This window comes from Prionailurus viverrinus, chromosome A2, assembly GCF_022837055.1.
Source record: "Prionailurus viverrinus isolate Anna chromosome A2, UM_Priviv_1.0, whole genome shotgun sequence".
In the NCBI taxonomy this organism is placed as follows: Eukaryota; Metazoa; Chordata; class Mammalia; order Carnivora; family Felidae; genus Prionailurus; species Prionailurus viverrinus.
In genome coordinates, this window is record NC_062562.1 from 12,740,548 (window position 1) to 12,755,958 (window position 15,411).

Below are 15,411 nucleotides of genomic sequence, written 5' to 3' on the forward strand. Positions count from 1 at the left end.
ATGTCAGCAAGAGGCCCTGCACCACAGGAAGGAGAGGCTTTCTTCATTCATAGCGTGTCCCAGCACCCAGATGCTCTGAAGGGCTCAGCAGAGTTGTTGGGTGAAAATAAGAAGACATTCAGTAAATAGTTGTTGAACTCCATGTTTGATCCCATCACTCTTTATTGAATACCTACTGTATGCCAGGCGCTCGAACCCATGCGTGCCCAGGGCTCCCCATCAGCAAGGGAGATGGGTATTCATACAGCCATCAGGGGTGCCTGGGTGGCTCAGTTGGTTGAGCGTCCGACTTCGGCTCAGGTCATGATCTCGCGGTTCGCGGGTTCGAGCCCCGCCTCGGGCTCCGTGCTGACAGCTCGGAGCCTGGAGCCCGCTTCAGTTTCTGTGTCTCCCCCTCTCTCTGCCCCTCCCATGCTCACACTCTGTCTCTCTCTGTCTCAAAAATAAATAAACATTAAAAAAAATAAAAAAAAATACAGTCACCAGCATAAACGCAAAATTATAACTTGGACAAGACCTGCCAAAGGGAGATACACAGTGCTGGTAGGATCCAGAGGGTCCTGAGTAGGGCCCAGAGGGGCTTTCTATGGGAGTGACACTTTATGGGGAGCTGGAGGAAGCGATTCGCAGGTACAAACATGGCACAGAGCATCCTAGGTAGTGGGCACAGCCTGCGCAAAGGTCCCGGGGTGAGAGCGAACGTAATTTCGGGGGCTGGCTTCGTGCCACCCCCAGCTCCCTTTGACAATTTGCAGGCTCCAGCAGATAGTCAGGGCTAAGTTTAAGATGGTCGGGGTCTCCCGGCGAGTGGAGCAGGATGTGATGCCCTCAACCACCCACAGTGGGGGAAGGACAAAAGTCTGGGCGCATCCTCAGCCAGAGGGGTGGGGAGGAGCAGGTGAGGTGAACGGCGCCCTGCACCGCCTCCGCCCTGGAATTTCCTGAGCTACTTGCCGGCCCAGTCCACCCTCCTCGCCCACATTGCCATAGCCACTTCCCAGGGCACAGAGCAGCAGGATCCAGACAAGGCCACAAGCCACTGCTGGGTGGAGTCAGGAGGCAGAGATTAGAGTTCTGGGACGCCCAGCTGGGAACTCTCAGGACGGAGAACCAGAGCCGGGATGGCAACAGTAGCAATCACAATAATAATAGCTTCTAAGGCCTAAAAGTGCCCAGCTGAGTCCTGGCAGGGAGATTTAATAGCCACAAAAGCCCCAGCAGGCTGGTTCCAGAAGTATCCCTGTTCTACAGACAGAGAGACTGAGACTCAGAAGGATGAAGCGACTGGTTGAGGGCTCCCGGTGACCCCGGGATGTGGCAAATCTTCATTCAGGCTCCTACGACAATAACTACCACGGAACGGGGGGCTTGAACAGCAGACAGGTACTTCTCACAAGTCCGGAGGCTGGGAAGTCCAAGATCGGGATGTCGGCAGATCCGGTGTTTGGTGAGGGATGATTCTTGGTTTGTGGACACCTGCCTTCTGTCTGGATGTTCTCACATGGCAGAAAACAGGGAGAGGGAGCAAGTTCTCTTGTGTCCCTTCTCATAAGGGCACTAATCCCATCGTGGGGGCTCCGCTATCGTGACCTAATCGCCGCCCAAAGGCACCCCCCCCCCTTCTAACGCCATCACACTGGGGATCGGGGTTTCAATTTATGAACTTGGGAAGGGATGCAAGCATTCAGTCTATAGCCACACCCGCATTTCCTTTTTATCCTCACTGTTGAGGGGCTGACATCAGGGCCCATTGGACCCTCCGGGCCATTTGTCTCTAGCCTCATTAGTACTGGCCATAAAATGGGACTTTGGCCAATTGCCAATATCCAGAGGAAGACCTTGACCCCGGGCTCCTGAGCCCACTCTGGGCTCAGCCTAGGGGGACTACGGCAGGAGATGTTTCCATCTCCCGGTTGAATCTGTAACTTGCCGTGTCCAGTTGGTAAAGGCAAATGTGTACATCCACTATCTGTTACTGTATACCCAGGGGAGGGGATGGACTGCCACGGGGCCGATGGAACTTTCTGGGTGATGGAAATATGATATCCAGATTGACAGTTTCAGGATTTATGCATTTGCCAAAACACATCCAACTGTACTTTACTGGGTTTTGTTTTGTTTTAATTTTTTTTTAACATTTATTTATTTTTGAGACAGAGAGAGACAGAGCATGAACGGGGGAGGGTCAGAGAGAGAGGGAGACACAGAATCCGAAACAGGCTCCAGGCTCTGAGCTGTCAGCACAGAGCCCGACGCGGGGCTCGAACCCACGAACCATGAGATCATAACCTGAGCCGAAGTCGGCCGCTTAACCGACTGAGCCACCCAGGTGCCCCTGGGTTTTATTTTTTAACGTTTATTTATTTATTGAGAGAGAGAGAGAAAGAGAGAGAGCGCGCTCAGGAAGGGGAGGGGCAGAGAGACGGAGAGAGAGAATCCCAAGCAGGCTCTTCGCCATCAGCACAGAGCCCAACTCTGGGCTCGATCCCACGAACCAGGAGATCATGACCTGAGCTGAAATCAAGAGTCGGACGCTTCACCAGCTGAGCCACCCAGGCTCAGTACGTGAGTCATGTAGTCACGTACTGAATTCTACTGTATATGGGAGTTATGCCCTAACAAAGCTGACCTTTAACACAGTTATATGAAATTTTATTTTAAGACCAGTTGGGGAAAGGCAACATCATAACAAAATTCACATGCTTTTTTATTTGTTTTATTTTATTTTTTACCGTTTATTTATTTCTGAGACAGAGAGAGACAGAGCATGAATGGGGGGGGGGGGGGTCAGAGAGAGAGGGAGACACAGAATCGGAAACAGGCTCCAGGCTCCGAGCTGTCAGCCCAGAGCCCGACGCGGGGCTCGAACTCGTGAACCGCGAGGTCATGACCTGAGCCCAAGTCGGACGCTTAACCGACAGAGCCACCCAGGCGCCCCATAAAATTCGCGTGCTTTTATACGAAGTCTTCTGTTTGGGGAACTTGAGTTATTTGCTGTACCTACGGAAGGACGTCAAGTGCTATCTCACTATAGACTCTAGCCGTCCAGACGTGCCTGGTGATGTTCCCTTCCTCCCTTCGGAATAAAACGCATCTGTATTTTAAATCATGTCGACCCTAAGGTGCTATCTGCAAAGCCTTGGCGAAATACACACGAACATACTGTTACATAAACACAGAAAAGAAGATAAAAGCAGTCAATCTAGGCTGGGAGATGTCACAGCTGTCAAAGCCGCACACCCAGACGCTGCCTCCGTTTCCCCATCTGTGCAATGACGTAATAATAACCTCCTTGGGATTCTCTCCCTCCCTCTCACTGTCTCTGCCCCTCCCCCGCTCACACGCGCTTCATCTCTCTCTCAGGATAAACAAAAATAAAATAAAATAAAAATAAATCCTAGATTGGATTTGGTGTCCTTTGCCCTTTCTGCTGTACGTGTTTGCTTTATGCTGACGTAAATCGACACAACGGGTGGACCGCGATTCCCACCGTTGTCCGAGTGCCTGAGTTGTTCGTCTACACGGCAGGCTTCCTTGCAGGGTGCGGGCCAACCCAGTGAGGCGGCGTTCAGCAGCACCGCCTCAGCCGTGCCCAGTGCGCAGCCGCCCCTTGACAAGGTCCACTCGTGGTCCTGCTTCTCTTCTAGAACAATCTTGGGGGTGCTGAGGAGCCCAGGCCGGTGCCTTGAGACCCCGGAGCCCCTGGGGTCACCAGGAGGTTGGATTCAGGGTGACCAATGGGGGAGCTGGGGTGGGAGGCTTTGGGACCCAGCAATGTGGCTCCCAGGATGAGGGGAGGGGGTTAACGGGTGGGGCAAGGCAGCCAGGCCCAGGTTGGGCTCAGCGTGTATAACTTTGGCCCCTTTCAAAGTCCAGCCCGTCAACCATTCCCTGGAGGTTCGACAGCGGGGCTCATCCCACTCAGACTGGAGGCCCAGAGGTAGATGCAGGAGACGGGGGAGGTGAGACAGGGGACCCAGTCCACCTGTGAGAGAGACAGACAGATGGGGGAGAGACGGGGAGAGAGGGTCTCAAGGGTGATTTTGATTTTGGAGCTGGGCTCATCCTGTAAGACCCATCTCAAGTCTCGGATGAGAAGCATGACCCTGGGATTAGCAGGAACCTCATAAGGTCGAGGGGGAAAGAGTGTCATGGAACTGAGGTCAGTGCCTCCTGGGTCACTGTGCGTCCGGGGACGGGCCCATGGGTCACTGTGCATTCTTGACTTCAGGGCATGTTTGAAATTTTCCATAACACAAGGCATTTTTAAATGATCTCTGGAAAAAATAAATAAATACATAAAATGATCTCTGGGCTCCTGGGTCTGATCCCAGGCCTGATGTCCAGGATCGAGGGAAATCTCAGCTCCTCCTGGAGCAAAGCCCAGTGGCGCCAGAGTGGGGGATGTCTAGAAAACTCCGAGAATGCCCCAGGCCTGAGACAGAGGCGCCAGGCCGCCTCAAGAAGGCGGCTGGGAATTCTGCTGCTGGCATCCCCCTGCCATTCCGGAAATATGTGATGTGCACCCCCACACCTGCCAGCTCCGAGGCTGGAGTGACCAGAGCAGTGACTCCTTCATCCCTGGGGAGGCACTTGCAATATAAGGAGTGACCGTCTTTCCATGGGCTGCCTTCCTGGGAGACGCTGGGGGGAAGGCCGGACAGGGGAGAGGTGGGGAGTGAGAGGTGACAGCCTGAGTTTTAGGGGACCTGGGGATCTCATCTCATTCCCTGAGACTGGGGGAGCGGGGCTGGCCTTATGACTGATGTCGCTGAGGAAGCGGGCGGGAATCCAAACGACCAGATCTGGAGAAACCCATCATTTCACCAGGAAAAATCTCTGAACCATGACCTCCACCAAGAGTGGGAACAGAGGACGGATAGCTTAAAATGAACTTGTCGTGCACCCCAAAATCCATGAGGGCAGATGCCGGCCATGTGAAAATCGGTCCATCCAAAAACAAACAAAGAAACAAAATAGCTCGGTGGTATCGGGAATATGATAGAGGAAGGAATGATCTGGTGAAACAGATCAAGTGGAGGCCTCCCTACATTGGAAAGAGAAATAAATGAAATAAATGGGGCTCTCGACCCTTCAGGGAAACAGAAATGGCTCTCTTAAGAGATCCTAAAGAAGCAACAGGGAAGGTGGATGTACCATATTCATGGACGGGGAGGCTGAGGCTTAAAAGATGCAGATTCTCCCCATCTGAGGGTCTGTTTTGTCTCCCCCCCACCCCTTCTGAAGTTTTAACACAACCCCATCCAAAGTCACAACACAGGCTTTCCCTCAGGAGCATGATAAGGTGACACAAAAATTCACCGGGAAGAGCAGAGGGTTGCAAATAGTCAGAATACTTATACAGAAGAACAGGGCGGTGTTACCTGTCCTACCAGCTATGGGGACCCATGACAAAGCTTGTAATTAAGTCAGAGGGATACTGGCACAGGCAGGGACACGTTGACCAATGGATTGGAATTAAATGCCCACAGTCACCCTATGGAAGTCAGGAATTGGCTCCAAGATAGAGAGGATCTATCTCAGCAGTGGGGAGGGGAGAGTATTGTCTAAAAGAATCTGTAGGGGCGCCTGGGTGGTGCAGTCGGTTAAGCGTCCGACTTCAGCCAGGTCACGATCTCGCGGTCCGTGAGTTCGAGCCCCGCGTCAGGCTCTGGGCTGATGGCTCGGAGCCTGGAGCCTGTTTCCGTATCTGTGTCTCCCTCTCTCTCTGCCCCTCCCCCGTTCATGCTCTGTCTCTCTCTGTCCCAAAAATAAAATAAACGTTGAAAAATAAAAAAATAAAAAAATAAAAAAAAAAGAATCTGTAAAGTGAGAGTCTATGTTGAAAACAATTCAGGCAGTTCTTTCTGCCCACGGGTCCTGTCCCCATGCTCTAATAAAACCAGTTACCTTTTCTGTACCAAAAAAAAAAAAGCCCCAAACAATTCAGTTGGGTCCCTTTGTCACATCACACACAAAACTCAGTCTCCCGCTCCAGTCTCCGTTTCCATCTCACATGGCCTTCTCTTCTGTCTCAGCTCTTCCCCTCCTTTCTCTTATCTTCCAAGGACATTTGGCATTGGATTTAGGGCCTACCCTAAACCAGAATGATCCTATCTCAAGATCTTTACCTTAATGACATCCACAGAGACCCTATTCCAAATAAGGCCCATTCACAGGTTCCAGGTGGACCCGTCTTTTGGAGGACACCAGGCGGATCGCTTCGGGGGACCCCTGGTCTTAAGCTCATATCAGAACACAGTGAACACCCGTTAGCCTGGGGTCCACAAGGTCATGTACCTGTTGCTTCCAATCCTTGCTCGCCTCGACGTCCCCAGCTTCCGGCAAGGGCTTGGCCCACAGCAGATTGGAGAGGATTCCAGAGCGGTGAAGCAAATAGATTCAGGCTCCCGACAGCCAGGGTTGAAGTCCTAGCCCCTCAGAGCAGCAACCTGATCTCTCTGTGCCTCAGTTGCCCATAAAGTAGAGCTGATAATGATCTTCTTGGGCAATGCTGGGTTGCGCCCCCCCGCCCCCCTCACAAAAAAGAGATGTCTACCCACAACCTGAGAATGTGACCTTAAAGGGTGTGAAAGCAAAGCCACAGGCCCAAGATAGTGTCCCTTAGGCCAAAAAGGGGGCTTAATACCTAACCTAATTGCAAATTCAACCTCCCTGAGAATGTAAGTCTTAACCAGTCAGCCAGGAATTTTCTTTCTTTCTTGTTCTTTAATTTTTAAAAATTATTTATTTTTGGGAGAGAGAGTGCGTGCGAGGGAGGGTCAGAGAGAGAGAGAGACACAGAATCCGAAGCAGGCTCCGGGCTCTGAGCGGTCAGCACAGAGCCCGCTGCGGGGCTCGAACCCATGAGCCATGAGATCGTAACCTGAGCTGAAGTCGGACGTTTGAGCGACTGAACCACCCAGGCACCCCGTGTCTGGCTTGATAAAGGCAATTAGATCTTCTACTCGTCCAATTTTTGTTCTTTAACAAGGGTCACTGCAAACATAATGAGCTTTGGATCTGGAGACAAGAGTTTCGGGGACTCGGGTTAAGGGACAAAGAAGAAGACAGAGACAAAGGCCACGTGCACGTGGACATAGAGGCAGACATCGGGGTGATGCAGCCACAAGCCAAGGAACCCCACGGGCTGCCGGCGACCACGGGAAGCCAGGAGACAGGCCTGGGTTGGGCGCTCCCTCTGAGCCCCCGGGAGGAGCCCACCTCGCCACCACTTGGGTTCCAGGCCTCCGGCCCCCTGGACTGTGTGAGAACTAGTTGTTTGAAATGTGGCAGGTTCACGGTCATCTGTTCCAGCCCCGGGAAGCTCAGCGTTGTTGGGGGTGATGGGATGAACTGATACCTGGAACACAGCCTTTTAAACAGCAAGCACTTAATATATGCTCCGCAGGAGAATAAAATGTGCTAATTCAGCAAAGCATGAAGTCATTGTTGACTGTTGATTGAATGAGTGATCAAAGCTCGGTGGGGATGAGGGCTCCGTGCACTCCCAGGCCCCTGGTTCCCCTGCCCACACGGTCCCCAGACCCCTGACCTCCCCTCTGCCCAGGGTTGCCCTGCCTCCCCAGAGCAGACAGGTTGATCAGCCCCGAGCAGCAAACCTCCCCAGGCCTCAGGCGGTTGGAGGCAGACGCTATTTGCAAATCTGCAAATCGAGCAAATCGAAACTGAGGCTTTGGCCACCCACTTGTGAAACCAGCCACCGCTGTTTCCTCCCTGTCAGAAAGTCCTCCAGTGAGGGGACATGGGGAGGGGCAAGGGGAGTGGAGGAGGGCTGACTGTGTTCCCAGGGGACCTTGAGAAGTAACGGCACCTTTTTGCTTCGGTTTACCCATCTGCAACTGGGTGGGGGCAGGGGAGGGATCTGCGGGCTCCTGGTTGGAGACGTGGGAATCGGGGACGCTTGGGTAAGTGACTTCACCCCTCTGAGCCTCAGTTTCCCCCTGTGCGAACTGGTGAGACACACACAGCCGCTCTTTCCTTTGGGAGACATGACTCCAATCCGATCACCTGCCTTGAGGTCTCCCAGGGTGCCCCACTGCTCTGAAGGTGACGACCAACCCCCTGCCTGTGGCCCCAAAGGCCCCATGAGTCCCACCTTGCTGCCCTCCCCACATGACCTCCCCACGCCACCTCCTCAGGAAGAAACAAATGCATTCCTAGCTCAGGGCTTCGGTCTCCATGCCGCCCCTTCCAGAAGGTGCTCATCTGAAAAACTCTCTCTCTGCCACATCTGGCCAAGTGTCCTACTCCATTCATTCCATCCATCTCCCTCCCTGCCCCCAGGCCATAAATCCCACCAAGGGATATGTCCCCATCATCCTCAGCCCTGTGCCCAGGCCCTAGCACACAGTAAGCGCCTGGTAAATGGCTCTCATTAAGAACGTGATTAAGCACGCTGATTAAGCACGTTGGCTTGACATTGCTGTGAACAAAACACGGACTCCTGATGGCAAGAGAGAAAGAAGGGCATGTGGGTGGACCTCCGAGCTGAGACCTGAAGGAGGTGACGGAGACATATGGGTGTCTTGGGGGAGACCGTCGCGGGCAGAGGCACGGCCTGTGCAAAGGCCCTGGGGCAGGAGAGTGCCTGCAGTGGAGGAGTTTCCCAGAGGCCCATGTGGCCTGAGTGGAGTGAGAGTTGTGTTAGAGTCAGCAGTTCGTTAGGCTTTAACAGGATGTCTGAAGGCCAGCAAAGTGTGAGTCACGGTCAGTTACGGGGAAAGTCAGAGGTCTGTCCTGGCAGCCCGCCAAAACAAAGCCACAAAAAGCCGGATCAAACCAGACAGGCCTAAGACAACAACAACAACAACAACAACAAAAGTGCAAAGCCCTGCTCCCCCCAAAATCCCCTCCCCAAGAAATAAATATTCCACCCCCTCGTTAACAACGGTCAATAAAGGCTAGAGACCCAAACCCCAGGCCTAGCAGCTCTTCCTTGAGCCTGCCCGCTCTCACCTCTCAAAGAGTGTACGCTCGCTTGAATTACACGTTCCTTCTTGAACCACTCAGCCGTTACGCCTGGTCTGTCCTCGAATTCTTTCTCTCAAAGGAGACCAAGAGCCTCTGGTAGCATCCGGGGTGCAGCTGGATGGAGGCCGCAGGACCCGGGGTTGGACCAGAATCTGGGGAGAAAGGGTCGGGCTTAGGAGCAGTTTTGCGGGAGAATGGAGAAGAGGGTGGGCCTGTTTGAGCCCATCTCACAGGGAGGTAAACTGGGGATCTGGGAGCAGAGGGATGTAGGTAAAGGAGAGGCTGAAAGGGAAAGAGGGGAGTTAAGAGGTGGCCAGGGTCTGGGACGGAGATTCGGGGCCTCCCCAGACTCACCAGGGCTGGTACGGACACCATGCTTCTATCTCTGATTTTCTCTAGAATTTCAATCTTGTCAGAGGGAAGAGGCTCACCTCTTCCGGTTGACGATGGGCCCGACCCAGCTTCCCACAGGCTCATTTACTCCCCTCAGCAGCTCTGAGACCAGGGTACCATCTTTCACAGAAGGGGAAACAGAGGCGCAGACAGATGAACCCGTCACGCAGGTTGACGAGTGGCAGAGGAGGGGTTTCGAGCCCAGGACGTCAGGCTCCAGACCCCGTTGTTGGGAAGGCGCTCTGCCTTGGGGAGGGGGTGGCGTCATCCAATGTCCCACCCTGGAACGTATTATTTAGTACCCGGCTTCGGATGGGGTTTTTGTGGTTGTGGGATTGTTCATTCATTCCTAGCCACCTTCAGGTTCCTGCCTTGTGCAGGTGAAGTCCAAGGCCCCAGCTTGGGAAGGTCTAGGCCTGACACAGATACTCCCAGTTCCATAGAGTCTAGGCCGGGAGGAGTTACCCGGAGCTGGGGGTCCCCAAGGGCCTGGGGGCTTCCTGAAGAAGGGACCCTCAGCCTGAAACTCCCTTCCTGCGCCCCCCCCCCCCCCCAGTTACGATGAAAGGCAGGGAGCTCGGGGCCAATGGGGGGACTTCCTGGGTGGAGGTTCCACCTCAGACCCTGCTTCTAGCTGCTCCCCCCGCCCCAGCTCCTGGCTGGCACCAGGCCACCTCCAGTGCCACCGCGACATGACTTGGGCCACCCACCAGACCACAGTCACTGGGAAACCAGCTGCGGGAGGTGAGGGTGTCGCTGTCCAGCCTGCCCGGAAGTGGGGTTGGGGGGGAACCATTTACAGCGACTATTTATGGGGCAGGCCCAGGGGACCGCAGGCTGGAGGACAGCCTGAGAGCCACAGAGCCTGGTGGCTGGACCAGAATGACCAGTCATGCCGCTGGGGGTTGGAGGCCCTGGATGAGACTCCTCATGATACAGGCTTCAGTTTCCCCATCTAAAAAAGTCAGGGGAGGGGAGTGGTGGATGTCGGGCTGCTGGGTTTCCTAGGTTTGAGAGGGATTCTGACGCGGTTTGGGTCTCCTGGGCAGCAAGAGAGAGCCCCAGGCTTCCTGGAGCGGGGGCCCCCCGAGGCCACAGTGAGGACAGATGGGGGGGGGGGAGATTAGGATCTGGGCTCGGGAGAGCCTCTTAGACTGAGGGCTGGGGCTGGGTTAGTGCGGGAGATCCCCAGGTAGGCTTGAGGGAGAGACAGGAACGGATCGGGAGAATGTGAGACAGGGAAATGAAACATGAAAGGGAGAGAAATGGGAAAGATTGGGGGGGGGTACGCTTAGGGAGGCACAGACCCCCCCCCTACAAATCCATGGGAAGCTGGGGGCTCAGGACCAGCCCTCTTGTCCACTGGGCCAGAGGAGCCCCTGGGTGGGGCATTAATCTGTGTGCTTTTTAAAATTATTATTAAATATAATTTATTGTCAAATTGGTTTCCATGCAACACCCAGCGCTCCTCCCGACAGGTGCCCTCCTCAATGCCCCTCACCCACCCTCCCCTCCCTCCCACCCCCCATCAACCCTCAGATTATTCTCAGTGTTAAGAGTCTTTCATGGTTTGCCTCCTTAATCTCTGTGTGCTGTTGAGCAAACCATGACTTTATTATGGTGGATGAGGGGCACCTGGGTGGCTCGGTCGGTTAAGCGTCCAGCTCTTGATTTTGGCTCAGCGCATGATCTCGCGGTATCGTGAGTTCGAGCCCTGCTCCCGGGCCCTGTGCTGACAGCTCAGAGCCTGGGGCCTGTTTCAGATTCTGTGTCCCCCTTTCTCTCTCTGCCCCACCCCTGCTTGTGCTCTGTCTCTCTCTGACTTTCGAAAATGAAGAAACATTCTTAAAAAATGTTTTTTTTTTTAAGATTTTCTCTCTGCCCCCCCCCCCCAAAGTAAATAAATAAACTTCAACAAATAAACACACTTTAAAAAAGCATACCGTTGTGGATGATGTTAGCGACAGCTTCACTCTGCTCGCTCTCCACTCTCACAACCCCGAGGGAGGACTAACTACCCCCATTTCACCGATGGAGAAACTGAGGCTCAGAGAGCCCCCCCCCCCCCCCCCCCCCCCAGGCTGCACAGCTAGGCTGGGAGCAGAGCCGGGACAGCCCGGGTGCGGGTGCGTGAGACGTTTGTCGGTTGCCTGGGTGACTCCACCCTCACCCCCACCCCCCGCCCAGCCCCCAACCCCAAGGCACATCCGCCGACCGCCCCCTTCCCCCACCAGCCCTCCCGGAGTGTTTTTCTTCCCTCCTCCTGGGTGTTTTGGTTTCGGGCCCCGGAGAGGCCGGCCGCGTAACAGGCGGTTCCCGCCGGCAGGGTCAGCCCAGGGCTGGCGGGGAGCCAGGAGCAGCGCCAGGGCCAGGGTGGGGAGGACTCAGGGAGCGATCACCGCCCTTGCCCCCCCAAGGGGGTCAGCCAGTTCCGTTTTCCTCTCCCCCGTCCCCCCCCCCCCAAACCCATGTCCCGCTGGCTCCACCTGGACAGCGGGGCCCAGCGTGGTCGCGGCCCCCATCTGTGGCCACGGGGCCCCCTCGCTGGATGCGGGCGGGTGGCTCCGGGCGGGGTTTCCCGCGTCCTTGCCAAGGTTCCGTGCGCTCTGTTCGTTATTAAACATTGATGGAGGCTGCAGGGTGCGGGCCCAAGAGGCCTCCCGGTTGGGGGAACGAGGGCAGGGCGCAGACGCCCCAACCCCAGTGGGGTGGGGGGTGTTCCGGCCAGGACCCGAGGGAGGGGCTGGGGGCAGGAGGATGGGACAAGTGCCTGGAAGGCCGGGAGAATTCTTAGCTATGACACCTAATCACAAGCAACCAAAGGAATACGTAAATTGGTCTCCATCAAATTAAAAAGAAAAACAACAAAAATTGACCAAGGTCATTCCTAAGAAAGTTGAAAAGGCAGGGGCGCCTGGGTGGCTCAGTCGGTTAAGCATCCGACTTTGGCTCAGGTCATGATCTTGCGGTTTGCGAGTTCGAGCCCCGTGTTGACAGCCTGGAGCTTGCTTCAGGTTCTGTGTCCCCCCCCGCCCCCCCACTTGTGCTCTGTCTCTCTCTCTGTCTTTCAAAACTGAATAAACATTAAAAAAAATTCTAGGGGCGCCTGGGTGGCGCAGTCGGTTAAGCGTCCGACTTCAGCCAGGTCACGATCTCGCGGTCCGGGAGTTCGAGCCCCGCGTCAGGCTCTGGGCTGATGGCTTGGAGCCTGGAGCCTGTTTCCGATTCTGTGTCTCCCTCTCTCTCTGCCCCTCCCCCGTTCATGCTCTGTCTCTCTCTGTCCCAAAAATAAATAAAAACGTTGGAAAAAAAAATTAAAAAAAAAAATTCTAAAAAGAAAGTTGAAAAGGCAACCCACAGAATGGAAGAAGGATTATCTGCAAATCTTGTATCTGACAAGGGATCGATATCCAGAATATATGAAGCACTCTTACAACTCAAAAGGAAACAAATAGCCCGACTAAAAAATAAGGAAAGGAGGGACTTAATGTGACAGCCTATCAACATTTGAAGATATTGGTACTTGATATCCTGTTAAGGAAAACGTGCCTCCGAATTTTAAGCTGGAGGGGTCACTGGAACAACTTTTCGGAGAGAATCACAACTACGTGATTTTTTTAGATTTTCAGTACATACTAAGAATTGTGTACAAACTGAATGGTCTGTACTGACCCTCAGAACAACCAATGAAAGCTCAATTATGAAAAAAAATATGGAAAGCATTCAAATAGATGTTTCTCCGAAGAAGATCTATAAATGGCCAATAAGCACATGAAAAAGCTCAGAAAGAAAGAAAGAAAGAAAGAAAGAAAGAAAGAAAGAAGGGAGGGAGGGAGAGAGGAAGGAAGGAAGGAAGGAAGGAAGGGGAGTGAATAAATACATGGGGATAACGTCCATGCGATGGAATATTACTCAGCCATCGTAAAGGAATGGAGTTCGGACACACGCTACAACACGGATGAAGCTCTGAGACATTTATGCTGAGTTTCTTTCGCTGAAGAACACACACGGGAGGCCACACGTCGTATGATCCCGTTTATATGAAATGTCCAAAGAGACAGATCCATAGAGAGACAGAGAGCAGATTGGCGGGATGACAGAGAGCTGGGGGCTGGGGCAGGGCGGGGGCAGGGGAGGGGGAGTGACCGCTCATGGGCACAAGGTTTCCTTTGGAGGTGATGGAAACGTTCTGGAATTAGACAAAGGTGACGATCGCGCAGTATTGCGAAGGCACCAAGCACCACGGAATTAATTGTTCGTTTTACAAGGGTGATCTGTACGGTGTGTGGACATCTCTTAAAAAAAAAAAAAAAGCATTGACAAACAAAAAAAGGAGGAAGGAACAAAGGCACACAGCTGGGGGAAGGGCCAAGGGCCTGGCGTCTGCAGGGTGAGGGCGGTTAAGCGCCAGCGGCCTGGCCACGGCTGTCCTGCGTCATCCCTACGGCCCAGGGTCCTCGGGGGCCCCTGATAACCTCAGCCCCATCCTGGCTCAAGGGAGGAGACAGAGAGACAACATCTCTTCCTGACCAAGCGCAGAGGCCCCTGGAGAAACGGAGGAGGGAGGGATCTGGGGAGGTAAACTGAGGCAGCCTATCTCCCTGATGCAGACATGCTTCCTGACTCGAGGCGGAAGCCATGATGAAAGGGAGTCAGATCAAGAGAGACAGAGACAGAGGAGAGGGAGCGAGAGGGGGCCAAGGGCTCTGGAGAGGCCACCTTATCCATTTTCCAGACCAGGACGCTGAGGCCAGCAAGGCTGAGTTGTCTGTTCCTCTGAACAGTAGCAGGACTCGCGCATCAGGTCTCAACCATCCTGCTCCAGGACACCAACCCCCAGCCTGAGAATAAAATCCATAGGCCCCAGGAGGCAGTAACCTCTATCCCCACCCCCCCCCATGCCCCCACTCCCCCATCAACCACGCCTGCCTCAGGGCCTTTGCTCTCTCCCTTATGCTGGCCTCTCTTCACCACTTGACCCTGGTATCACTGCTTCCAGGAAGCCCTCCCTTACCCACTGTTCACACTTTCACTAGTCGCCCTCACTGTGTCGGGTTTATTGTAAGTCCCTGCGTGACGATCACGTGACCGTCTGCCTTCCCCACCGCGCCAGAAGCCCCTCGTGACAGAACCAATTCTGACCTGCGCAGGATAGGGCTTGGCACACAGTAGGTGCTCAACGCGGACTTCGCAATTCAACGGATGAATACAGATGTGAAACGGGGTCTACTGCAGTCCTGACTGCCAGAGCTGCTGGGAGGAGCTGAGCGCTGGACATTCGGAGGGCCCCGGAATAACGAGTACACACTGGGCGCTCAATAAACACCGGGCTGGGGCTCTGCTAAGCAGGGTGGTCCAACCCAGTGAGGTAGGGCCCCCAAACCAGTGCTCTGAACCCCTTCCTATTATACACACAGGCAAACAGAAACCCAGAGAGGCACCTCCTATAGGTCATTTCCTAGCAGCAGAAACAACTCAAAGTACTGTCAACAAAAAGGGAACCTGATGGAGGGGGGAAAAAAAAAAAATCCCAAGGTGGTGGGCTTCAGGCATGGCTGGATCCAGAGACAAGGGAGCCATCTCACTGGGCTGCTGTCCTCCCTGAAAGCTTCTCTCCCAAAGCAGTTTCAGCCTTCCCCATCCCCCCCCCCCCCTGTGGAAGCAGTCAATAAAATGTCCAACTCCTACTCCTTGGACCCAGGGAGGCTGTGCCTCGGTATGGGTTTGTTACCTCGCGGGGCCACCAAACAGGGTGGGTCCAGGACTGGGGCAGCCCCTATGGGGGCGTTTAGTTACCTGGAGGCTTCACTGTGAGGGGTAGGGGTGGGTATCGGGTTCTGGGCTTGAGAAGGTAGCTTTGAGCTGCGGCCCAGGTCCCTCTGGTCTTTTTTATGAGGCCGCTGACCCGGCATCCCTTGCTGTCTGCCCACCTGGTCTTGCCACCAACGAAGCACTGATTCGCAAGGGAAGGCATGCCTGGATGGGAGGTGGCACATCCAGGGGAGGGAGCATGCGCACAACGGC

At 54.3% G+C, this 15,411-nt stretch overlaps 1 long non-coding RNA gene and 1 other non-coding gene across 4 annotated transcripts; one reads left to right on the top strand and one right to left on the bottom strand.

Annotated features, from left to right (window-relative positions):
* Positions 1 to 258: 258 nt before the first annotated feature.
* TRNAR-UCG (transfer RNA arginine (anticodon UCG)) lies at positions 259 to 343 on the top strand. Its single transcript has one exon. It is a non-coding gene; the product is annotated as a tRNA-Arg (tRNA).
* A 6,469-nt stretch (positions 344 to 6,812) lies between these two features.
* On the bottom strand, positions 6,813 to 15,317 carry LOC125161286 (uncharacterized). Of its 3 annotated transcripts, none has more exons than XR_007150529.1 (3): positions 15,184 to 15,317; positions 8,980 to 9,146; positions 6,813 to 7,375 (listed from the first exon to the last, which is right to left on the bottom strand). It is a non-coding gene; the product is annotated as an uncharacterized LOC125161286 (long non-coding RNA). The 3 variants fall into 3 exon arrangements; XR_007150528.1 differs by lacking the exon at positions 15,184 to 15,317 and adding an exon at positions 11,331 to 11,493; XR_007150530.1 differs by lacking the exon at positions 15,184 to 15,317 and adding an exon at positions 9,426 to 9,572.
* Positions 15,318 to 15,411: the final 94 nt, after the last annotated feature.